Below are 27,116 nucleotides of genomic sequence, written 5' to 3' on the forward strand. Positions count from 1 at the left end.
CTAGTGAGGGACTGGGACCAGCTAGTGAGGGACTGGGACCAGCTAGTGAGGACTGGGACCAGCTAGTGAATGACTGGGACCAGCTAGTGAGGGACTGGGACCAGCTAGTGATGACTGGGACCAGCTAGTGAGGACTGGGACCAGCTAGTGAGGGACTGGGACCAGCTAGTGAGGGACTGGGACCAGCTAGTGATGGACTGGGACCAGCTAGTGAGGACTGGGACCAGCTAGTGAGTGACTGGGACAGCTAGTGAGCTGGGACCAGTGAGTGACTGGGACCAGCTAGTGAGTGACTGGGACCAGCTAGTAGTGTGACCAGCTAGTGAGGGACTGGGACCAGCTAGTGAGGGACTGGGACCAGCTAGTGAGGGACTGGGACCCACTGGGACCAGCTAGTGACCAGCTAGTGGACTGGGACCAGCTAGGGACTGGGACCAGCTAGTGAGGGACTGGGACCAGCTAGTGAGGACTGGGACCAGCTAGTGGGGACTGGGACCAGCTAGTGAGTGACTGGGACCAGCTAGTGAGTGACTGGGACCAGCTAGTGAGGGACTGGGACCAGCTAGTGAGGACTGGGACCAGCTAGTGAGGGACCAGCTAGTGAGGACTGGGACCAGCTAGTGATGGACTGGGACCAGCTAGTGAATGACTGGGACCAGCTAGTGAGGGACTGGGACCAGCTAGTGAGGGACTGGGACCAGCTAGTGAGGACTGGGACCAGCTAGTGAGGGACTGGGACCAGCTAGTGAGGGACTGGGACCAGCTAGTGAGGGACTGGGACCAGCTAGTGAGGGACTGGGACCAGCTAGTGAGTGACTGGGACCAGCTAGTGAGTGACTGGGACCAGCTAGTGAGGGACTGGGACCAGCTAGTGAGGGACTGGGACCAGCTAGTGAGGACTGGGACCAGCTAGTGAGGGACTGGGACCAGCTAGTGAGGGACTGGGACCAGCTAGTGGGGACTGGGACCAGCTAGTGAATGACTGGGACCAGCTAGTGAGGGACTGGGACCAGCTAGTGAGGACTGGGACCAGCTAGTGAGTGACTGGGACTAGTGGGACTGGGACCAGCTAGTGAGGGACTGGGACCAGCTATTGAATGACTGGGACCAGCTAGTGGGGACTGGGACCAGCTAGTGAGTGACTGGGACTGGGACCAGCTAGTGAGGACTGGGACCAGCTGGGGACTGGGACCAGCTAGTGAGGACTGGGACCAGCTAGTGAGGGACTGGGACCAGCTGGGACCAGCTAGTGAATGACTGGGACCAGACCAGCTAGTGAATGACTGGGACCAGCTAGTGAGTAAATATGACCAGCTAGTGAGGACTGGGACCAGCTAGTGAGGACTGGGACCAGCTAGTGAGGACTGGGACCAGCTAGTGAGTGACTGGGACCAGCTAGTGAGGACTGGGACCAGCTAGTGAGTGACTGGGACCAGCTAGTGAGGGACTGGGACCAGCTAGTGAGGGACTGGGACCAGCTAGTGAGGGACTGGGACCAGCTGACTGTGACCAGCTAGTGAGGGACTGGGACCAGCTAGTGAGGACTGGGACCAGCTAGTGAGGGACTGGGACCAGCTAGTGAGGGACTGGGACCAGCTAGTGAGGACTGGGACCAGCTAGTGAGTGACTGGGACCAGCTAGTGAGTGACTGGGACCAGCTAGTGAGTGACTGTGACCAGCTAGTGAGGGACTGGGACCAGCTAGTGAGGGACTGGGACCAGCTAGTGAGGGACTGGGACCAGCCAGAGGACTGGGACCAGCTAGTGAGGGACTGGGACCAGCTAGTGAGTGAATGTGACCAGCTAGTGAGTGACTGGGACCAGCTAGTGAGTGACTGGGACCAGCTAGTGAGTGAATGTGACAAGCTAGTGAGGGACTGGGACCAGCTAGTGAGGGACTGGGACCAGCTAGTGATGGACCGGGACCAGCTAGTGAATGACTGGGACCAGCTAGTGAGGACTGGGACCAGCTAGTGATGACTGGGACCAGCTAGTGAGTGAATATGACCAGCTAGTGAGGGACTGGGACCAGCTAGTGAGGACTGGGACCAGCTAGTGAGGGACTGGGACCAGCTAGTGAGGACTGGGACCAGCTAGTGAGGGACTGGGACCAGCTAGTGAATGAGTGACTGGGACCAGCTAATGACTGGGACCAGCTAGTGAGGGACTGGGACCAGCTAGTGAGGGACTGGGACCAGCTAGTGAGTGACTGGGACCAGCTAGTGAGGGACTGGGACCAGCTGGGACCAGCTAGTGAGGACTGGGACCAGCTAGTGAGGACTGGGACCAGCTAGTGAGGGACTGGGACCAGCTAGTGAGGGACTGGGACCAGCTAGTGATGAGGGACTGGGACCAGCTAGTGAGGGACTGGGACCAGCTAGTGAGGACTGGGACCAGCTAGTGAGGACTGGGACCAGCTAGTGAGTGACTGGGACCAGCTAGTGAGGACTGGGACCAGCTAGTGAGGGACTGGGACCAGCTAGTGAGGGACTGGGACCAGCTAGTGAGGGACTGGGACCAGCTAGTGAGGGACTGGGACCAGCTAGTGAGGGACTGGGACCAGCTAGTGAGGGACTGGGACCAGCTAGTGAGGGACTGGGACCAGCTAGTGAGTGACTGGGACCAGCTAGTGAGTGACTGGGACCAGCTAGTGAGGGACTGGGACCAGCTAGTGAGGGACTGGGACCAGCTAGTGAGGGACTGGGACCAGCTAGTGAGGGACTGGGACCAGCTAGTGAGGGACTGGGACCAGCTAGTGAGGGACTGGGACCAGCTAGTGAGGGACTGGGACCAGCTAGTGAGGGACTGGGACCAGCTAGTGAGGGACTGGGACCAGCTAGTGAGGGACTGGGACCAGCTAGTGAGGGACTGGGACCAGCTAGTGAATGACTGGGACCAGCTAGTGAGGGACTGGGACCAGCTAGTGAGGGACTGGGACCAGCTAGTGAGGACTGGGACCAGCTAGTGAGGGACTGGGACCAGCTAGTGAGTGACTGGGACCAGCTAGTGAGTGAATGTGACAAGCTAGTGAGGGACTGGGACCAGCTAGTGAGGGACTGGGACCAGCTAGTGATGGACTGGGACCAGCTAGTGTGACTGGGACCAGCTAGTGAGGGACTGGGACCAGCTAGTGAGACTGGGACCAGCTAGTGGATATGACCAGCTAGTGAGGGACTGGGACCAGCTAGTGAGGGACTGGGACCAGCTAGTGAGGGACTGGGACCAGCTAGTGAATGACTGGGACCAGCTAGTGAGGGACTGGGACCAGCTAGTGAGGGACTGGGACCAGCTAGTGACCAGCTGACTGGGACCAGCTAGTGAGTGACTGGGACCAGCTGACTGGGACCAGCTAGTGAGGACTGGGACCAGCTAGTGAGGACTGGGACCAGCTAGTGAATGGGACTGGGAATAGCTAGTCAATGACTGTGACCAGCTAGTGAGGGACTGGGACCAGCTAGTGAGTGACTGGGACCAGCTAGTGAGGGACTGGGACCAGCTAGTGAGTGACTGGGACCAGCTAGTGAGGGACTGGGACCAGCTAGTGAATGACTGGGACCAGCTAGTGAGGGACTGGGACCAGCTAGTGAGTGAATGTGACAAGCTAGTGAGTGACTGGGACCAGCTAGTGAGTGACTGGGACCAGCTAGTGAGTGAATGTGACAAGCTAGTGAGGGACTGGGACCAGCTAGTGAGGGACTGTGACCAGCTAGTGAGGGACTGGGACCAGCCAGTGAGTGACTGTGACCAGCTAGTGAGTGAATGTGACAAGCTAGTGAGTGACTGGGACCAGCTAGTGAGTGACTGGGACCAGCTAGTGAGTGAATGTGACAAGCTAGTGAGGGACTGGGACCAGCTAGTGATGGACCGGGACCAACTAGTGAATGACTGGGACCAGCTAGTGAGGGACTGGGACCAGCTAGTGAATGACTGGGACCAGCTAGTGAGTAAGGATGACCAGCTAGTGAGGGACTGGGACCAGCTAGTGAGGGACTGGGACCAGCTAGTGAGGGACTGGGACCAGCTAGTGAGGACTGGGACCAGCTAGTGAGGGACTGGGACCAGCTAGTGAGGGACTGGGACCAGCTAGTGAGGGACTGGGACCAGCTAGTGAGTGACTGGGACCAGCTAGTGAGTGACTGGGACCAGCTAGTGAGGGACTGGGACCAGCTAGTGAGGGACTGGGACCAGCTAGTGAGGGACTGGGACCAGCTAGTGAGGGACTGGGACCAGCTAGTGAGGGACTGGGACCAGCTAGTGAGGGACTGGGACCAGCTAGTGAGGGACTGGGACCAGCTAGTGAGTGACTGGGACCAGCTAGTGAGACTGGGACTAGGACCAGGGACTGGGACCAGCTAGTGACTGTGGTGAGGGACTGGGACCAGCTAGTGAGGGACTGGGACCAGCTAGTGGGGACTGGGACCAGCTAGTGAGGGACTGGGACCAGCTAGTGAGGACTGGGACCAGCTAGTGAGGGACTGGGACCAGCTGACCAGCTAGTGAGGGACTGGGAGCTAGTGAGGGACTGGGACCAGCTAGTGAGGACTGGGACCAGCTAGTGAGGGACTGGGACCAGCTAGTGAGGGACTGGGACCAGCTAGTGAGTGACTGGGACAGTGTGAGCTAGTGAGGGACTGGGACCAGCTAGTGAGTGACTGGGACCAGCTAGTGAGTGACTGGGACTGGGACCAGCTAGTGAGGGACTGGGACCAGCTAGTGATGGACTGGGACCAGCTAGTGAATGACTGGGACCAGCTAGTGAGGGACTGGGACCAGCTAGTGAATGACTGGGACCAGCTAGTGAATGGGACCAGCTAGTGAGGGACTGGGACCAGCTATTGAGGGACTGGGACCAGCTATTGAGGGACTGGGACCAGCTAGTGAGGGACTGGGACCAGCTAGTGAGTGACTGGGACCAGCTAGTGAGTGAATGTGACCAGCTAGTGAGGGACTGGGACCAGCTAGTGAGGGACTGGGACCAGCTAGTGAGGGACTGGGACCAGCTAGTGAGGGACTGGGACCAGCTAGTGAGGGACTGGGACCAGCTAGTGAGGGACTGGGACCAGCTAGTGGGGGACTGGGACCAGCTAGTGAGGGACTGGGACCAGCTAGTGAGTGACTGGGACCAGCTAGTGAGTGACTGGGACCAGCTAGTGAGTGACTGGGACCAGCTAGTGAGTGACTGGGACCAGCTAGTGAGGGACTGGGACCAGCTAGTGGGGGACTGGGACCAGCTAGTGAGGGACTGCGACCAGCTAGTGAGGGACTGGGACCAGCTAGTGAGTGAATGACCAGCTAGTGAGGGACTGGGACCAGCTGAGGACTGGGACCAGCTAGGGACTGGGACCAGCTAGTGAGGGACTGGGACCAGCTAGTGAGGACTGGGACCAGCTAGTGAGGGACTGGGACCAGCTAGTGAGGGACTGGGACCAGCTAGTGAGTGACTGGGACCAGCTAGTGAGTGACTGTGACCAGCTAGTGAGGGACTGGGACCAGCTAGTGAGGACTGGGACCAGCTAGTGAGGACTGGGACCAGCTAGTGACTGGGACTGGGACCAGCTAGTGAGTGACTGGGACCAGCTAGTGAGGGACTGGGACCAGCTAGTGCTAGTGGGACTGGGACCAGCTAGTGAGGGACTGGGACCAGCTAGTGGGACTGGGACCAGCTAGTGAGGGACTGGGACCAGCTAGTGAGGGACTGGGACCAGCTAGTGAGGACTGGGACCAGCTAGTGAATGACTGGGACCAGCTAGTGAGGGACTGGGACCAGCTAGTGAGGGACTGGGACCAGCTAGTGAGTGACTGGGACCAGCTAGTGAGGGACTGGGACCAGCTAGTGAGGACTGGGACCAGCTAGTGAGGGACTGGGACCAGCTAGTGAGTGAGGACTGGGACCAAGTGAGGGACTGGGACCAGCTAGTGAGGGACTGGGACCAGCTAGTGAAGACTGGGACCAGCTAGTGATGACCAGCTAGGACTGGGACCAGCTAGTGAGGGACTGGGACCAGCTAGTGAGGGACTGGGACCAGCTAGTGAGGGACTGGGACCAGTGAGGACTGGGACCAGCTAGTGAGGACTGGGACCAGCTAGTGAATGACTGGGACCAGCTGTGGGACCAGCTAGGGACTGGGACCAGCTAGTGAATGACTGGGACCAGCTAATGAGTGACTGGGACCAGCTAGTGAGGGACTGGGACAAGCTAGTGAAGGACTGGGACCAGCTAGTGAGTGACTGGGACCAGCTAGTGAGTGACTGGGACCAGCTAGTGGGGGACTGGGACCAGCTAGTGAGGGACTGGGACCAGCTAGTGGGGGACTGGGACCAGCTAGTGGGGGACTGGGACCAGCTAGTGAGGTACTGGGACCAGCTGAGGGTGGGACCAGCTATTGAGGACTGGGACCAGCTAGTGAGGGACTGGGACCAGCTAGTGAGGGACTGGGACCAGCTAGTGAGTGAATATGACCAGCTAGTGAGTGACTGGGACCAGCTAGTGGGGGACTGGGACCAGCTAGTGGGGGACTGGGACCAGCTAGTGAGGGACTGGGACCAGCTAGTGAGGGACTGGGACCAGCTAGTGAGGGACTGGGACCAGCTAGTGGGGGACTGGGACCAGCTAGTGGGGGACTGGGACCAGCTAGTGAGGGACTGGGACCCAGGCTGGGACCAGCTAGTGGGGACTGGGACCAGCTAGTGGGGGACTGGGACCAGCTAGTGGGGGACTGGGACCAGCTAGTGGGGGACTGGGACCAGCTAGTGAGGGACTGGGACCAGCTAGTGAATGACTGGGACCAGCTAGTGAGTGAGTGGGACCAGCTAGTGAGTGACTGGGACCAGCTAGTGAGGGACTGGGACCAGCTAGTGGGGGACTGGGACCAGCTAGTGAATGACTGTGACCAGCGATAGCTGGTTTCCCACCCTCTGCCTGATAAACTACTCACTGCATGGCAGCTCAGTGTGCAGATGACTGAAAGGACTTGTGCTTTGTCTGCTTATAACAACAATGCATGTATAAAGACAACAGCTCCCGTTCTGGCACTCCACAGTCATGGCTTAGTTTTATCAAGATTACAAACAGTAGGAACTCCTCTCTCCTTTCTGCCAAATCAATCTACACCAGCCAGCCAGGCAGGCAGCTAGCCAGCCAGCCAGCCAGCCAGCCAGCCAGCCAGCCAGCCAGACACTCCCTACCAAGTTGATTGCTGGCTTGCTTCAGTATCTACCAGAAGTGTGAGCTGAGAGGATGAATCTCCTCCGGATGAGTCAGGGAGATTGAGATGAGGAGATTCCATTTGGCAGACAGGCACTAGGTCAGAACATGGGAGGACAGGAGAGGAGATCTCACGGGAGAGGGGATCTCACGGGAGAGGGGATCTCACGGGAGAGGGGATCTCACGGGAGAGGGGATCTCACAGGAGAGGGGAACTCACAGGAGAGGGGATCTCACAGGAGAGGGGATCTCACAGGAGAGGGGATCTCACAGGAGAGGGGATCTCACAGGAGAGGGGATCTCACAGGAGAGGGGATCTCACAGGAGAGGGGCTCTCACAGGGGGCGGGGCGATCTCACAGGGGAGGGGATCTCACAGGAGAGGGGATCTCACAGGAGAGGGGATCTCACAGGAGAGGGGATCTCACGGGGGCGGGGTTCTTGCGGGAGAGGGGATCTCAGAGGAGAGGGGATCTCAGGGGGGGGGGGGGTGATCTCACAGGAGAGTGGATCTCACAGGAGAGGGGATCTCAGGGGGGGTGATCTCACAGGAGAGTGGATCTCACAGGAGAGTGGATCTCACAGGAGAGTGGATCTCACAGGAGAGTGGATCTCACAGGAGAAGGGATCTCACAGGAGAGGGGATCTCACATGAGAGTGGATCTCACAGGAGAGTGGATCTCACATGAGAGTGGATCTCACAGGAGAGTGGATCTCACAGGAGAGTGGATCTCACAGGAGAGGGGAACTCACAGGAGAATGGATCTCACATGAGAGTGGATCTCAGGAGAGTGGATCTCACAGGAGAGTGGATCTCACAGGAGAGTGGATCTCACAGGAGAGTGGATCTCACAGGAGAGTGGATCTCACAGGAGAGGGGATCTCAGGGGGAGGGTGATCTCTCATGAGAGTGGATCTCAGAGGAGAGGGGATCTCAGAGGAGAGGGGATCTCCAGTGGATCTCACAGGAGAGGGGATCTCATAGGGGGGGGTGATCTCACAGGAGAGGGGATCTCACAGGAGAGGTGATCTCAGGGGGGTGATCTCACAGGAGAGTGGATCTCACTGGAGAGGGATCTCAGGGGGGTGATCTCACAGGAGAGGGGATCTCACTGGAGAGGGATCTCAGGGGGGGGTGATCTCACAGGAGAGGGGATCTCACAGGAGAGACCAGGGATCTCACTGGAGAGGGGATCTCAGGGGGGGGTGATCTCACAGGAGAGGGGATCTCACAGGGGGGTCTCACTGGGACCAGGAGAGGGGATATCACAGGAGAGGGGATCTCACAGGAGAGGGAGAAGGGATCTCACAGGAGAGGGAGACGGGATCTCACAGGAGTGGGGATCTCTAGTGAGGGATGGATCTCACAGGATAGTGGATCTCACAGGAGAGTGGATCTCACAGGAGAGTGGATCTCAGCTAGGAGAGTGGATCTCACAGGGGGGGGGGGGGATCTCACAGGAGAGGGGATCTCAGGGGGGGGGTGATCTCACAGGAGAGTGGATCTCACAGGAGAAGGGATCTCACAGGAGAGGGGATCTCACAGGAGAAGGGATCTCACAGGAGAGGGGATCTCACATGAGAGTGGATCTCACAGGAGAGTGGATCTCACATGAGAGTGGATCTCACATGAGAGTGGATCTCACAGGAGAGGGGATCTCACAGGAGAGGGTATCTCACAGGAGAGTGGATCTCACAGGAGAGGGGATCTCACAGGAGAGGGGATCTCACAGGAGAGGGGATCTCACAGGAGAGGGGATCTCACAGGAGAGTGGATCTCACATGAGAGTGGATCTCACATGAGAGTGGATCTCACAGGAGAGGGGATCTCATAGGGGGGGATCTCACAGGAGAGTGGATCTCACATGAGAGTGGATCTCACAGGAGAGGGGATCTCACAGGAGAGGGTATCTCACAGGAGAGGGGATCTCACAGGAGAGGGGTTCTCACAGGAGAGGGGATCTCAGGGGGGGGGGGATCTCACAGGAGAGGGGATCTCACTGGAGAGGGGATCTCAGGGGGGATCTCACAGGAGAGGGGATCTCACAGGAGAGGGGATCTCACAGGAGAGGGAGACGGGATCTCACAGGAGAGTGGATCTCACAGCGTCCTCGCTGGCTCTAGCTTACTGATATTATCCTTGGTTTGGGTCCTTCTACTCGTTTGCATGTTTAGCTCAACAAATCTTTTCTCTTTCTCCTCTTTCTCGTTCTGCTCGTTCATTAATGCAACTGCAATTATTATTATGAATTATTGTTTGATTATACCTCAAGTGTTGTGGAAACAACGTACAGTACCATGAGCTGACTCATCCATACAGTACCATGAGCTGACTCATCCATACGTACAGTACCATGAGCTGACTCATCCATACGTACAGTACCATGAGCTGACTCATCCATACGTACAGTACCATGAGCTGACTCATCCATACGTACAGTACCATGAGCTGACTCATCCATACGTACAGTACCATGAGCTGACTCATCCATACGTACAGTACCATGAGCTGACTCATCCATACGTACAGTACCATGAGCTGACTCATCCATACGTACAGTACCATGAGCTGACTCATCCATACGTACAGTACCATGAGCTGACTCATCCATACGTACAGTACCATGAGCTGACTCATCCATACGTACAGTACCATGAGCTGACTCATCCATACGTACAGTACCATGAGCTGACTCATCCATACGTACAGTACCATGAGCTGACTCATCCATACGTACAGTACCATGAGCTGACTCATCCATACGTACAGTACCATGAGCTGACTCATCCACGTACAGTACCAGTCATCCAACGTACAGTACCATGAGCTGACTCATCCAACGTACAGTACCATGAGCTGACTCATCCAACGTACAGTACCATGAGCTGACTCATCCAACGTACAGTACCATGAGCTGACTCATCCAACGTACAGTACCATGAGCTGACTCATCCATACGTACAGTACCATGAGCTGACTCATCCATACGTACAGTACCATGAGCTGACTCATCCATACGTACAGTACCATGAGCTGACTCATCCATACGTACAGTACCATGAGCTGACTCATCCATACGTACAGTACCATGAGCTGACTCATCCATACGTACAGTACCATGAGCTGACTCATCCATACGTACAGTACCATGAGCTGACTCATCCATACGTACAGTACCATGAGCTGACTCATCCATACGTACAGTACCATGAGCTGACTCATCCATACGTACAGTACCATGAGCTGACTCATCCATACGTACAGTACCATGAGCTGACTCATCCATACGTACCATGAGCACTATCCATACGTACAGTACCAGCTGACTCATCCATACGTACAGTACCATGAGCTGACTCATCCATACGTACAGTACCATGAGCTGACTCATCCATACGTACAGTACCATGAGCTGACTCATCCATACGTACAGTACCATGAGCTGACTCATCCATACGTACAGTACCATGAGCTGACTCATCCATACGTACAGTACCATGAGCTGACTCATCCATACGTACAGTACCATGAGCTGACTCATCCATACGTACAGTACCATGAGCTGACTCATCCATACGTACAGTACCATGAGCTGACTCATCCATACGTACAGTACCATGAGCTGACTCATCCACAGTACCATGAGCTGACTCATCCACGTACAGTACCATGAGCTGACTCATCCATACGTACAGTACCATGAGCTGACTCATCCATACGTACAGTACCATGAGCTGACTCATCCATACGTACAGTACCATGAGCTGACTCATCCATACGTACAGTACCATGAGCTGACTCATCCATACGTACAGTACCATGAGCTGACTCATCCATACGTACAGTACCATGAGCTGACTCATCCATACGTACAGTACCATGAGCTGACTCATCCAACGTACAGTACCATGAGCTGACTCATCCATACGTACAGTACCATGAGCTGACTCATCCATACGTACAGTACCATGAGCTGACTCATCCATACGTACAGTACCATGAGCTGACTCATCCATACGCACAGTACCAGTACCATGAGCTGAGCTCATCCATACGTACAGTACCATGAGCTGACTCATCCATACGTACAGTACCATGAGCTGACTCATCCATACGTACAGTACCATGAGCTGACTCATCCATACAGTACCATGAGCTGACTCATCCATACCATACCATGAGCTGACTCATCCATACGTACAGTACCATGAGCTGACTCATCCATACGTACAGTACCATGAGCTGACTCATCCATACGTACAGTACCATGAGCTGACTCATCCATACGTACAGTACCATGAGCTGACTCATCCATACGTACAGTACCATGAGCTGACTCATCCATACGTACAGTACCATGAGCTGACTCATCCATACGTGCACAATGTTGAATGACCGACATTCCAATCAAATCTCTGAGTTTAATTACCAGTATACTATTGATTACCAGTATACTATTGATTATCAGTATACTATTGATTATCAGTATACAATTGATTATCAGTATACTATTGATTATCAGTATACTATTGATTACCAGTATACTATTGATTACCAGTATACTATTGATTATCAGTATACAATTGATTATCAGTATACTATTGATTATCAGTATACTATTGATTACCAGTATACTATTGATTACCAGTATACTATTGATTACCAGTATACTATTGATTATCAGTATACTATTGATTATCAGTATACAATTGATTATCAGTATACTATTGATTATCAGTATACTATTGATTACCAGTATACTATTGATTACCAGTATACTATTGATTATCAGTATACAATTGATTATCAGTATACTATTGATTAGTGTTATACTATTGATTACCGGTATACTATTGATTATCGGTATACTATTGATTATCAGTATACTATTGATTAGTGTTATACTATTGATTATCGGTATACTATTGATTATCAGTATACTATTGATTATAAGTATACTATTGATTATCAGTATACAATTGATTATCAGTATACTATTGATTACCAGTATACTATTGATTACCAGTATACTATTGATTATCAGTATACTATTGATTATCAGTATACAATTGATTATCAGTATACTATTGATTATTAGTATATTATTGATTAGTGGTGTACTATAGATTATCAGTCTATGGAGGGTGAGGAGGCTACAGTAGTGTCTCTAGAGGCAGGGTCTATGGAGGGTGAGGAGGCTACAGTAGTGTTAACAGTAGTGTCTCTAGAGTCAGGGTCTATGGAGGCTACAGTAGTGTCTCTAGAGGCAGGGTCTATGGAGGGTGAGGAGGCTACAGTAGTGTTAACACTAGTGTCTCTAGAGGCAGGGTCTATGGAGGCTACAGTAGTGTCTCTAGAGGCAGGGTCTATTGAGGGTGAGGAGGCTACAGTAGTGTCTCTAGAGGCAGGGTCTATGGAGGGTGAGGAGGCTACAGTAGTGTAGAGGCAGGGTCCTATTGAGGGTGAGGAGGCTACAGTAGTGTTAACAGTAGTGTCTCTAGAGTCAGGGTCTATGGAGGCTACAGTAGTGTCTCTAGAGGCAGGGTCTATTGAGGGTGAGGAGGCTACAGTAGTGTTAACACTAGTGTCTCTAGAGGCAGGGTCTATGGAGGCTACAGTAGTGTCTCTAGGGGCAGGGTCTATGGAGGGTGAGGAGGCTACAGTAGTGTCTCTAGAGGCAGGGTCTATGGAGGGTGAGGAGGCTACAGTAGTGTCTCTAGAGGCAGGGTCTATTGAGGGTGAGGAGGCTACAGTAGTGTTAACACTAGTGTCTCTAGAGGCAGGGTCTATGGAGGCTACAGTAGTGTCTCTAGAGGCAGGGTCTATGGAGGCTACACTAGTGTCTCTAGAGGCAGGGTCTATGGAGGGTGAGGAGGCTACAGTAGTGTCTCTAGAGGCAGGGTCTATGGAGGGTGAGGAGGCTACAGTAGTGTCTCTAGAGGCAGGGTCTATGGAGGCTACAGTAGTGTTAACAGTAGTGTCTCTAGAGGCAGGGTCTATGGAGGGTGAGGAGGCTACAGTAGTGTTAACAGTAGTGTCTCTAGAGGCAGGGTCTATGGAGGCTACAGTAGTGTCTATGAAGGGTGAGGAGGCTACAGTAGTGTTAACAGTAGTGTCTCTAGAGGCAGGGTCTATTGAGGGTGAGGAGGCTACAGTAGTGCCTCTAGAGACAGGGTCTATGGAGGCTACAGTAGTGTCTCTAGAGGCAGGGTCTATGGAGGCTACAGTAGTGTCTCTAGGGGCAGGGTCTATGGAGGGTGAGGAGGCTACAGTAGTGTCTCTAGAGGCAGGGTCTATGGAGGCTACAGTAGTGTCTCTAGAGGCAGGGTCTATGGAGGCTACAGTAGTGTCTCTAGGGGCAGGGTCTATGGAGGGTGAGGAGGCTACACTAGTGTCTCTAGAGGCAGGGTCTATGGAGGGTGAGGAGGCTACAGTAGTGTCTCTAGAGGCAGGGTCTATGGAGGGTGAGGAGGCCACACTAGTGTCTCTAGAGGCAGGGTCTATGGAGGGTGAGGAGGCTACAGTAGTGTCTCTAGAGGCAGGGTCTATGGAGGGTGAGGAGGCTACAGTAGTGTTAACACTAGTGTCTCTAGAGGCAGGGTCTATGGAGGCTACAGTAGTGTCTCTAGAGGCAGGGTCTATGGAGGGTGAGGAGGCTACAATAGTGTCTCTAGGGGCAGGGTCTATGGAGGGTGAGGAGGCTACAGTAGTGTCTCTAGAGGCAGGGTCTATGGAGGCTACAGTAGTGTCTCTAGAGGCAGAGTCTATGGAGGCTACAGTAGTGTCTCTAGGGGCAGGGTCTATGGAGGCTACAGTAGTGTCTCTAGAGGCAGGGTCTATGGAGGGTTGAGGAGGCTACAGTAGTGTCTCTAGAGGCAGAGTCTATGGAGGCTACAGTAGTGTTAACAGTAGTGTCTCTAGAGGCAGAGTCTATGGAGGCTACAGTAGTGTCTCTAGAGGCAGAGTCTATGGAGGCTACAGTAGTGTTAACAGTAGTGTCTCTAGAGGCAGGGTCTATGGAGGCTACAGTAGTGTCTCTAGAGGCAGGGTCTATGAAGGGTGAGGAGGGTACAGTAGTGATGACCTCCAGATCAGCTCCAGTGTGTGTGTGGATACCCCCTGTGCCAACGCCACATCCCTCAACAGCCTGCTAAGGTCCTTTTAAAGGTTGAAACTAAAGTATGTTTTCTTCCCGTCTGAATGGTACTTGATGGACAGGACATTGAGGAAGGACAGGGATCAGTGTTTCCCCACAGTGTGGTCACCTCTCCTTCACTCTGTTTCATCTTGATCACACCAGTCTTCCTATGCTTCCACAAATGCTTCCACAGCAGGTTGAAAATGCACAAATGTATTCATTACCAATCACTGATGTCCTTGATGTCCCTTGTCTCTCTTCCTCTCCTTTCTGCACCAAGCACTCCTATCTGGACTGGGAAACCTCTCTGATTCTGCAAAATATAGCAGGGAAGCCCTCTCACTTGCTGACCAAGGTGACTCCTCCTTCGCTCCTCTACCTCCTCCTGCATGCTGTCAGGTTCTCTGCTCCTCTACCTCCTCCTGCATGCTGTCAGGTTCTCTGCTCCTCTACATCCTCCTGCATGCTGTCAGGTTCTCTGCTCCTCTACCTCCTCCTGCATGCTGTCAGGTTCTCTACTTCTCTACATCCTCCTCCTGCATGCTGTCAGGTTCTCTGCTCCTCTACATCCTCCTGCATGCTGTCAGGTTCTCTGCTCCTCTACATCCTCCTCCTGCCTGCTGTCAGGTTCTCTGCTCCTCTACATCCTCCTCCTGCATGCTGTCAGGTCTCTGTTCCTCTATGTCCTCCTGCATGCTGTCAGGTTCTCTGCTCCTCTACCTCCTCCTGCATGCTGTCAGGTTCTCTGCTTCTCTGCTTCTCTACCTCCTCCTGCATGCTGTCAGGTTCTCTGCTCCTCTACCACCTCCTCCTGCATGCTGTCAGGTTCTCTGCTCCTCTACCATCTCCTCCTGCATGCTGTCAGGTTCTCTGCTCCTCTACCTCCTCCTGCATGCTGTCAGGTTCTCTGCTCCTCTACCACCTCCTCCTGCATGCTGTCAGGTTCTCTGCTTCTCTACCTCCTCCTGCATGCTGTCAGGTTCTCTGCTTCTCTACCTCCTCCTGCATGCTGTCAGGTTCTCTGCTTCTCTACCTCCTCCTGCATGCTGTCAGGTTCTCTGCTCCTCTACATCCTCCTCCTGCATGCTGTCAGGTTCTCTGCTCCTCTACATCCTCCTCCTGCATGCTGTCAGGTTCTCTACTCCTCTACATCCTCCTCCTGCCTGCTGTCAGGTTCTCTGCTTCTCTACATCCTCCTCCTGCATGCTGTCAGGTTCTCTGCCCCTCTACATCCTCCTCCTGCATGCTGTCAGGTTCTCTACTCCTCTACCTCCTCCTGCATGCTGTCAGGTTCTCTACGCCTCTACCTCCTCCTGCATGCTGTCAGGTTCTCTGCTCCTCTACCTCCTCCTGCATGCTGTCAGGTTCTCTGCGCCTCTACCTCCTCCTGCATGCTGTCAGGTTCTCTGCTCCTCTACGTCCTCCTCCTGCATGCTGTCAGCTTCTCTACTCCTCTACATCCTCCTCCTGCCTGCTGTCAGGTTCTCTGCTTCTCTACATCCTCCTCCTGCATGCTGTCAGGTTCTCTGCCCCTCTACATCCTCCTCCTGCATGCTGTCAGGTTCTCTACTCCTCTACCTCCTCCTGCATGCTGTCAGGTTCTCTACGCCTCTACATCCTCCTGCATGCTGTCAGGTTCTCTGCTCCTCTACATCCTCCTGCATGCTGTCAGGTTCTCTGCTCCTCTACCTCCTCCTGCATGCTGTCAGGTTCTCTGCTCCTCTACATCCTCCTGCATGCTGTCAGGTTCTCTGCTCCTCTACATCCTCCTGCATGCTGTCAGGTTCTCTGCTCCTCTACATCCTCCTCCTGCATGCTGTCAGGTTCTCTGCTCCTCTACATCCTCCTGCATGCTGTCAGGTTCTCTGCTCCTCTACATCCTCCTGCATGCTGTCAGGTTCTCTGTGATTTGCTTTTCCATCTCACTCCCTCCCCCTGCTCGGCCTACTTCCTGTCCCCTCATCCCGCCCTCCCTACTCCTCTCTCCCTCCCTACTCCTCACTCGCTCACCTGGCTCCTGCTGGCTACCTCTGCAGTCTCTGTACCGTTCTCCCGTTCCACAGGGATGAGACTAAGGTCAACTGTAGTTCCATGTACTGAATGGGGAGTGTTTACGACTGTACTGTGTGGTTTAACAGTATCATTAGAATGGATTGTACCTGGACTGAGCCAGCCACCCACACCATGTCCTGTCTGGACTGGGCCAGCCACCCACACCATGTCAACATGTCCTGTCTGGACTGGGCCAGCCACCCACACCATGTCAACATGTCCTGTCTGGACTGGGCCAGCCACCCACACCATGTCAACATGTCCTGTCTGGACTGGGCCAGCCACCCACACCATGTCCTGTCTGGACTGGGCCAGCCACCCACACCATGTCCTGTCTGGACTGGGCCAGCCACCCACACCATGTCCTGTCTGGACTGGGCCAGCCACCCACACCATGTCCTGTCTGGACTGGGCCAGCCACCCACACCATGTCCTGTCTGGACTGGGCCAGCCACCCACACCATGTCCTGTCTGGACTGGGCCAGCCACCCACACCATGTCCTGTCTGGACTGGGCCAGCTACCCACACCATGTCCTGTCTGGACTGGGCCAGCCACCCACACCATGTCCTGTCTGGACTGGGCCAGCTACCCACACCATGTCAACATGTCCTGTCCTGTCTGGACTGGGCCAGCCACCCACACCATGTCAACATGTCCTGTCTGGACTGGGCCAGCCACCCACACCATGTCAACATGTCCTGTCCGGACTGGGCCAGCTACCCACACCATGTCAACATGTCCTGTCCGGACTGGGCCAGCTACCCACACCATGTCAACATGTCCTGTCCGGACTGGGCCAGCTACCCACACCATGTCAACATGTCCTGTCTGGACTGGGCCAGCCACCCACACCATGTCCTGTCTGGACTGGGCCAGCCACCCACACCATGTCCTGTCTGGACTGGGCCAGCTACCCACACCATGTCAACATGTCCTGTCTGGACTGGGCCAGCCACCCACACCATGTCCTGTCTGGACTGGGCCAGCCACCCACACCATGTCCTGTCCGGACTGGGCCAGCTACCCACACCATGTCAACATGTCCTGTCTGGACTGGGCCAGCTACCCACACCATGTCAACATGTCCTGTCCGGACTGGGCCAGCTACCCACACCATGTCCTGTCTGGACTGGGCCAGCCACCCACACCATGTCCTGTCTGGACTGGGCCAGCTACCCACACCATGTCAACATGTCCTGTCCGGACTGGGCCAGCTACCCACACCATGTCAACATGTCCTGTCCGGACTGGGCCAGCTACCCACACCATGTCAACATGTCCTGTCTGGACTGGGCCAGCCACCCACACCATGTCCTGTCTGGACTGGGCCAGCCACCCACACCATGTCCTGTCTGGACTGGGCCAGCTACCCACACCATGTCAACATGTCCTGTCTGGACTGGGCCAGCCACCCACACCATGTCCTGTCCGGACTGGGCCAGCTACCCACACCATGTCAACATGTCCTGTCTGGACTGGGCCAGCTACCCACACCATGTCAACATGTCCTGTCCGGACTGGGCCAGCTACCCACACCATGTCCTGTCTGGACTGGGCCAGCCACCCACACCATGTCCTGTCTGGACTGAGCCAGCTACCCACACCATGTCAACATGTCCTGCCTGGACTGGGCCAGCCACCCACACCATGTCCTGTCTGGACTGGGCCAGCCACCCACACCATGTCCTGTCTGGACTGGGCCAGCCACCCACACCATGTCCTGTCTGGACTGGGCCAGCTACCCACACCATGTCCTGTCTGGACTGGGCCAGCCACCCACACCATGTCCTGTCTGGACTGGGCCAGCTACCCACACCATGTCCTGTCTGGACTGGGCCAGCTACCCACACCATGTCCTGTCTGGACTGGGCCAGCCACCCACACCATGTCCTGTCTGGACTGGGCCAGCTACCCACACCATGTCCTGTCTGGACTGGGCCAGCCACCCACACCATGTCCTGTCTGGACTGGGCCAGCTACCCACACCATGTCCTGTCTGGACTGGGCCAGCCACCCACACCATGTCCTGTCTGGACTGGGCCAGCTATCCACACCATGTCCTGTCTGGACTGGGCCAGCCACCCACACCATGTCCTGTCTGGACTGGGCCAGCCACCCACACCATGTCCTGTCTGGACTGGGCCAGCTACCCACAACATGTCCTGTCTGGACTGGGCCAGCCACCCACACCATGTCCTGTCTGGACTGGGCCAGCCACCCACACCATGTCCTGTCTGGACTGGGCCAGCTATCCACACCATGTCCTGTCTGTACTGGGCCAGCCACCCACACCATGTCCTGTCTGGACTGGGCCAGCCACCCACACCATGTCCTGTCTGGACTGGGCCAGCTATCCACACCATGTCCTGTCTGGACTGGGCCAGCCACCCACACCATGTCCTGTCTGGACTGGGCCAGCCACCCACACCATGTCCTGTCTGGACTGGGCCAGCCACCCACACCATGTCCTGTCTGGACTGGGCCAGCCACCCACACCATGTCCTGTCTGGACTGGGCCAGCTATCCACACCATGTCCTGTCTGGACTGGGCCAGCCACCCACACCATGTCCTGTCTGGACTGGGCCAGCCACCCACACCATGTCCTGTCTGGACTGGGCCAGCCACCCACACCATGTCCTGCCTGGACTGAGCCAGCTACCCACACCATGTCAACATGTCCTGCCTGGACTGGGCCAGCTACCCACACCATGTCCTGTCTGGACTGGGCCAGCCACCCACACCATGTCCTGTCTGGACTGGGCCAGCCACCCACACCATGTCCTGTCTGGACTGGGCCAGCTATCCACACCATGTCCTGTCTGGACTGGGCCAGCCACCCACACCATGTCCTGTCTGGACTGGGCCAGCTATCCACACCATGTCCTGTCTGGACTGGGCCAGCCACCCACACCATGTCCTGTCTGGACTGGGCCAGCCACCCACACCATGTCCTGTCTGGACTGGGCCAGCCACCCACACCATGTCCTGTCTGGACTGAGCCAGCTACCCACACCATGTCAACATGTCCTGCCTGGACTGGGCCAGCTACCCACACCATGTCCTGTCTGGACTGGGCCAGCCACCCACACCATGTCCTGTCTGGACTGAGCCAGCCATCCACACCATGTCCTGTCTGGACTGGGCCAGCCACCCACACCATGTCCTGTCTGGACTGGGCCAGCCACCCACACCATGTCCTGTCTGGACTGGGCCAGCTACCCACACCATGTCCTGTCTGGACTGGGCCAGCCACCCACACCATGTCCTGTCTGGACTGGGCCAGCTACCCACACCATGTCCTGTCTGGACTGGGCCAGCCACCCACACCATGTCCTGTCTGGACTGGGCCAGCTATCCACACCATGTCCTGTCTGGACTGGGCCAGCCACCCACACCATGTCCTGTCTGGACTGGGCCAGCCACCCACACCATGTCCTGTCTGGACTGGGCCAGCTACCCACAACATGTCCTGTCTGGACTGGGCCAGCCACCCACACCATGTCAACATGTCCTGTCTGGACTGGGCCAGCCACCCACACCATGTCCTGTCTGGACTGGGCCAGCCACCCACACCATGTCCTGTCTGGACTGGGCCAGCCACCCACACCATGTCCTGTCTGGACTGAGCCAGCCATCCACACCATGTCCTGTCTGGACTGGGCCAGCCACCCACACCATGTCCTGTCTGGACTGGGCCAGCCACCCACACCATGTCCTGTCTGGACTGGGCCAGCTACCCACACCATGTCCTGTCTGGACTGGGCCAGCCACCCACACCATGTCCTGTCTGGACTGGGCCAGCCACCCACACCATGTCCTGTCTGGACTGGGCCAGCTACCCACAACATGTCCTGTCTGGACTGGGCCAGCCACCCACACCATGTCAACATGTCCTGTCTGGACTGGGCCAGCCACCCACACCATGTCCTGTCTGGACTGGGCCAGCCACCCACACCATGTCCTGTCTGGACTGAGCCAGCCACCCACACCATGTCAACAAGTGCAGGACAGGGATTGAGGTGTTGAGGCTTCAGGACAGGAGAGGGGTTGAGGTGTTGAGGCTTCAGGACAGGGGTTGAGGTGTTGAGGCTTCAGGACAGGGGTTGAGGTGTTCAGGCTTCAGGACAGGGGTTGAGGTGTTGAGGCTTCAGGACAGGGGTTGAGGTGTTGAGGCTTCAGGACAGGGGTTGAGGTGTTGAGGCTTCAGGACAGGGGTTGAGGTGTTGAGGCTTCAGGACAGGGGTTGAGGTGTTGAGGCTTCAGGACAGGGGTTGAGGTGTTGAGGCTTCAGGACAGGGGTTGAGGTGTTGAGGCTTCAGGACAGGGGTTGAGGTGTTGAGGCTTCAGGACAGGGGTTGAGGTGTTCAGGCTTCAGTGCAGGACAGGGGTTGAAGTGTTGAGGCTTCAGGACAGGGGTTGAGGTGTTGAGGCTTCAGGACAGGGGTTGAAGTGTTGAGGCTTCAGTGCAGGACAGGCTCATCATGGATGGTGTTGGAGAAGAATTATTCCACTGATGGCAGGATAGGATTTGACCAGGAAGACAAAAACAACACCAGACACAGTCAGACAAAAGAGAAATGAGAACGAGTTCGTCCAAACAAGGAGGAAAATCAATGATGTGTAATAACGTGATTGTGTTTGTGAGTGACTACATACACTGAGAGAAAATTGACAGTTCTACTCACAGTGCTTGGAGAGGAAACGTTCAATGTGCCAGTGGATGACCTGGCTTGTCAGGAGATGTGCCAGTGGATGACCGGGCTTGTCAGGAGATGTGCCAGTGGATGACCCGGCTTGTCAGGAGATGTGCCAGTGGATGACCCGGCTTGTCAGGAGATGTGCCAGTGGATGACCCGGCTTGTCAGGAAATGTGCCAGTGTATGACCGGGCTTGTCAGGAGATGTGCCAGTGGATGACCCGGCTTGTCAGGAGATGTGCCAGTGGATGACCGGCTTGTCAGGAGATGTGCCAGTGGATGACCCGGCTTGTCAGGAGATGTGCCAGTGGATGACCCGGCTTGTCAGGAGATGTGCCAGTGGATGACCCGGCTTGTCAGGAGATGTGCCAGTGGATGACCCGGCTTGTCAGGAAATGTGCCAGTGTATGACCGGGCTTGTCAGGAGATGTGCCAGTGGATGACCCGGCTTGTCAGGAGATGTGCCAGTGGATGACCCGGCTTGTCAGGAGATGTGCCAGTGGATGACCCGGCTTGTCAGGAGATGTGCCAGTGGATGACCCGGCTTGTCAGGAGATGTGCCAGTGGATGACCCGGCTTGTCAGGAGATGTGCCAGTGGATGACCCGGCTTGTCAGGAGATGTGCCAGTGGATGACCCGGCTTGTCAGGAGATGTGCCAGTGGATGACCCGGCTTGTCAGGAGATGTGCCAGTGGATGACCGGGCTTGTCAGGAGATGTGCCAGTGGATGACCCGGCTTGTCAGGAGATGTGCCAGTGGATGACCCGGCTTATCAGGAGATGTGCCAGTGGATGACCCGGCTTGTCAGGAGATGTGCCAGTGGATGACCCGGCTTGTCAGGGGAGAGTTGAAGTGCCAGTGTTTTGCCAGCACAGACTGGAGTATGTTTCTGGATTCATCTGATGGTATGAGGAGTATACCACCTCAGTCACTGGCTTCATCAATAAGTGCATCGACGACGTCGTCCCCACAGTGACTGTACGTACATATCCTAACCAGAAGCCATGGATCACAGGCAACATCCGCACCGAGCTAAAGCCTAGAGCTGCCGCTTTCAAGGAGTGGGACACTAATCCGGACTTTAATTAGAACTCCCACTACGCCATCTGACAAAACATCAAACAGGCAAAGCCTCAATACAGGACTCGGATTGTATCCTACTTCACTGGCTCTGACACTCGTCGGATGTGGCGGGGTTTGCAAACTCTTATGGACTACAAAGGAAAACCCAGCCGTGAGCTGCCCAGTGACACGAGCCTACCAGACGGGCTAAATGCCTTCTTTGCTCACTTCGAGGCAAGCAACGCTGAATCATACATGAGTGCACCAGTTGTTCCAGACGACTGTGTGATCACGGTCTCCGTTGCCAATGTCAGCAAGACTTTTAAACAGGTCACAATGCCGCCAGACGGATTATCAGACCAACTGGCAAATTTCTTCACTGACATTTTCAACCTCTCCTTGTCCGAGTCTGTAATGCCTACATGTTTCAAGCAGACCACCATAGTCTCTGTGCCCAAAAATGCCAAGGTAACCTGCCTAAATGACTACTGGCCCGTAGCACTCCCGTCGATAACCATGAAGTGCTTTGAAAGGCTGGTCATGGCTCACATCAACACCATCATCCCAGAAAACCCTAGACCCACTCCAATTTGCATACCGCCCCAACAGATCCACAGATGATGCTGTCTCTATTGCGCGCCGCACTGTCCTTTCCCACCTTGTACACATTTCTAAAAACATCATTCTACTTTGACATTATGGGGTATTGTGTGTAGGCCAGTGACACAATCTAAATTTAATCCTTTTTTAAATTCCGGCAGTAACATAAGAAGGGAGGGAGTGGGCGAGGGAGATCACAACAGAAAGAGAGGGAGGGAGTGGGCGAGGGAGATCACAACAGAAAGAGAGGGAGGGAGTGGGCGAGGGAGATCACAACAGAAAGAGAGGGAGGGAGTGGACGAGGGAGATCACAACAGAAAGAGAGGGAGGGAGTGGGCGAGGGAGATCACAACAGAAAGAGAGGGAGGGAGTGGGCGAGGGAGATCACAACAGAAAGAGAGGGAGGGATCACCGTCTGTGACTGTGTGGTGTTGGCACAGCCAGCTCGTCCTCCCTCTCAACCTCCCTCGCTCTCTGCCAGGGATGTATCCCAGTGAAAGGATCCTCTCCATTCCTGTTCTCAGTTTCTATCGTGACTCTCTCTCCAGCTGGACACATGTTACGGTGTCTGGTCTGAGCAGCAACCACTGGAAGAGGGATAAGAGTTGTTTGTTTTAAACAGAATCATTTCATATCGTCTTGTTTACTACTAGTCTCGTACGTATCGCTGTGATTGGAAGGTCCTCGCCGGGCAGGGATGGTAATCGACTAACTGGATGATTGGTTTACTAACTACAGGAGATACAACAACAAAAAGTAATTTTATTATGAGATACTTTGACTGTTCCTGTTTTGAGGAAGTGCTTTGGACCCGAGAGGAATAACTGCTTTATATGGAAGAGAGAACAGCTTCTCTACTGCGGAGGATTGGTTCAAAATGTAGCTTAATCCGATTACTAATCTGGGAGAATATGAAACAACGGGGGACGTTTTTAACAGTAGCTGAAAGACAAGACACTGTTTTGACGACAACGAAACAGATTTTATACCGAAGACGCACTTCAATTCTATACCTTCAATTTTAAACTGGGAATATATATGTTTTGTTCCATAAAGGAACACAGAAACGTTGCCTGGTGTAGATAGAGATCGTCACAATGGCATATTGTTGGAGAAGCCAGGTAAGTGAGCGAGCGGAGATGGCGTGAGGAAGGTGGAGATTCCCACCTGAGGGGAGGGGGAGATGGATAGAAGGGGGTGGGGGGCTGTGTGGACTCTTCTGTAATGGTGGTGTGTGTGTGTGTGAGCACATATCTGTAAAGTATTTGTATTGTGTGTGTGTGTAGGAGGAGCAGGTTGCCAAGAAGAAGGCAGAGAAGATCCGTGTGGCTTTGGAGAAGATCAAGGAGGCCCAGGTTAAAAAGGTGAGTTTACCTGACTGGCTCATGCTACCAGGTAGCTGCTACTCCTACTAAATAGACAGGTTAAAAAGGTGAGTTTACCTGACTGGCTCATGCTACCAGGTAGCTGCTACTCCTACTAAACAGACAGGTTGAACAGGTGAGTTTACCTGACTCCTGCTACCAGGTAGCTGCTACTCCTACTAAATAGACAGGTTGAACAGGTGAGTTTACCTGACTCCTGCTACCAGGTAGCTGCTACTCCTACTAAATAGACAGGTTGAACAGGTGAGTTTACCTGACTGACTCCTGCTACCAGGTAGCTGCTACTCCTACTAAATAGACAGGTTGAACAGGTGAGTTTACCTGACTGACTCCTGCTACCAGGTAGCTGCTACTCCTACTAAATAGACAGGTTGAACAGGTGAGTTTACCTGACTGACTCCTGCTACCAGGTAGCTGCTACTCCTACTAAATAGACAGGTTGAACAGGTGAGTTTACCTGACTCCTGCTACTCCTTTTAAATAGACAGGTTGAACAGGTGAGTTTACCTGACTGACTCATGCTACCAGGTAGCTGCTACTCCTACTAAATAGACAGGTTGAACAGGTTAGTTTACCTGACTGACTCCTGCTACTCCTTTTAAATAGGCAGGTTGAACAGGTGAGTTTACCTGACTGACTCATGCTACCAGGTAGCTGCTACTCCTACTAAATAGACAGGTTGAACAGGTGAGTTTACCTGACTGACTCCTACTAGACAGATCCAGCAGCAGAGATTGACCCTCTGTCACCTGATGCACCTGAGATTCACCTGTGATGCACTTTGAATCGTGAAGCATACTTAGACTGTGTTAAAAGTGATGGCAACAGCTTTACCCAGGGGAATGGATAGACCTTGTTTGCACATAAGATGGCTTCACTGGTCTGTACAGAGGATTAGTGATGAATGCCCTACTCTGTTATATGGCTCAGGTTACTGCAGACAGGACCCCAGGCTCTCTCCCTCACTCTCTCTCGCTCCTTGTCTCCCTCCCTCTCTCTACCTCACCCTCACTCAACCTCACTCTCTCTCTCGCTCACACTCCTTCACCCTCTCTCTACTTCTCTCTCTCCCTCCGTCTCTCTCCCTCCCTCACTCACTTACTCTCTCTCCCTCACTCTCTCTTTCTCTCTCGCTCCACCTCTCTCCCTCTCTCCCTCACTCTCTCCCTCAGTCACTCTCTCTCCCTCACTCTCTCTCTCTCCCTCACTCTCTCTTTCTCTCTCGCTCCACCTCTCTCACTCCCTCACTCTCTCCCTCACTCTCTCCCTCCCTCACCCTCTCTCCCTCCCTCACCCTCTCTCTCTACCTCTCTCTCTCCCTCTCTCTCTATCTCCCTCTCTCTCCCCCTCTCTCTCTCTCTCTCCCTCACTCTCTCTCCCTCACTCTCTCTCCCTCACTCTCCCTCTCTCTCTCTCTCCCTCCCTCACCTTCTCTCTCTCTCTCCCTCCCTCACCTTCTCTCTCTACCTCACTCTCCCTCTCTCTCTCACTCTTCCTCACTCTCTCCTTCTCCCTCTCACTCTCTTTCTCTCTTTCTCATCCTCTCTCTCTTACTCTCTACCTCACTCTCTTTCCTTCTCTCTACCTCTCTCTCGTGTTCCTTACTATGAGATATTCTGACTGTTCCTGTTTTGAGGAAGTGCTTTGGAGCTGAGAGGAATAACTGCTTTATATGAAAGAGCGAACAGCTTCTCTACTGCGGAGAATTGGTTCAAAATGTAGCTTAATCCGATTACTAATCTGGGAGAATATGAAACAACGGGGGACGTTGGGAGTTGCAGCGATGGGACAAGACTGTAACTACCAATTGGAGGGAAAAAAAGGGGTAAAAAAAGTATGTGATCCAGTGTGTGACCCGTATGTGATGTAAAGTTAGCCTGCTGTCTGTGTGTGGTCCCTTCTAGCTGGTGATCAGCTTTTATTGAACCATTCTACTGTACATAAGTAGTCTGATGTGAAGACGCCCTCTCTCTGTGTCTCCTCCCCTCTAGCTGGTGATCAGAGTGCACCTGTCTGATGAGAGCTCTAAAACCATGATGGTGGACGAGAGACAGACTGTCAGACAGGTTCTGGACAGCTTGTTGGACAAGTCCCACTGTGGCTACAGTCCCGACTGGTCCCTGGTCGAGACCATCAACGAACTACAGATGGGTAAGGAGCAAACACACAAATAATGTGGACAATGCTCCGACTGCAGATCGATAAGACACTTCTCCAACTGCAGATGGATGAGACACTTCTCCAACTGCAGATGGACAAGACACTTCTCCAACTGCAGATGGATAAGACACTTCTCCAACTGCAGATGGATAAGACACTTCTCCAACTGCAGATGGATAAGACACTTCTCCAACTGCAGATGGATAAGACACTTATCCAACTGCAGATGGACACGACACTTCTCCAACTGCAGATGGATAAGACACTTCTCCAACTGCAGATGGATAAGACACTCCTCCAACTGCAGATGGATAAGACACTCCTCCAACTGCAGATGGATAAGACACTTCTCCGGCTGCAGATGGATAAGACACTTCTCCGGCTGCAGATGGATAAGACACTTCTCCGGCTGCAGATGGATAAGACACTTCTCCAACTGCAGATGGATAAGACACTTCTCCGGCTGCAGATGGATAAGACACTTCTCCGTCGGCAGATGGATAAGACACTTCTCCAACTGCAGATGGATAAGACACTTCTCCAACTGCAGATGGATAAGACACTCCTCCAACTGCAGATGGATACTAGACAGTGGCTCCTCCAACTGCAGATGGATAAGACACAATTTCTCCGGCTGCAGATGGATAAGACACTTCTCCGGCTGCAGATGGATAAGACACTTCTCCGGCTGCAGATGGATAAGACACTTCTCCAACTGCAGATGGATAAGACACTTCTCCGGCTGCAGATGGATAAGACACTTCTCCGTCGGCAGATGGATAAGACACTTCTCCAACTGCAGATGGATAAGACACTT

General features: G+C 54.2%; 1 pseudogene; it reads left to right on the top strand.

Moving 5' to 3' along the window:
- The window catches only part of LOC115116560 (ras-associated and pleckstrin homology domains-containing protein 1-like), a 216,643-nt pseudogene that overhangs the window by 142,378 nt on the left and 47,149 nt on the right, over positions 1 to 27,116 (top strand).

The sequence above is a fragment of the Oncorhynchus nerka genome, linkage group LG3 (genome assembly GCF_034236695.1).
Source record: "Oncorhynchus nerka isolate Pitt River linkage group LG3, Oner_Uvic_2.0, whole genome shotgun sequence".
Taxonomy (NCBI): Eukaryota; Metazoa; Chordata; class Actinopteri; order Salmoniformes; family Salmonidae; genus Oncorhynchus; species Oncorhynchus nerka.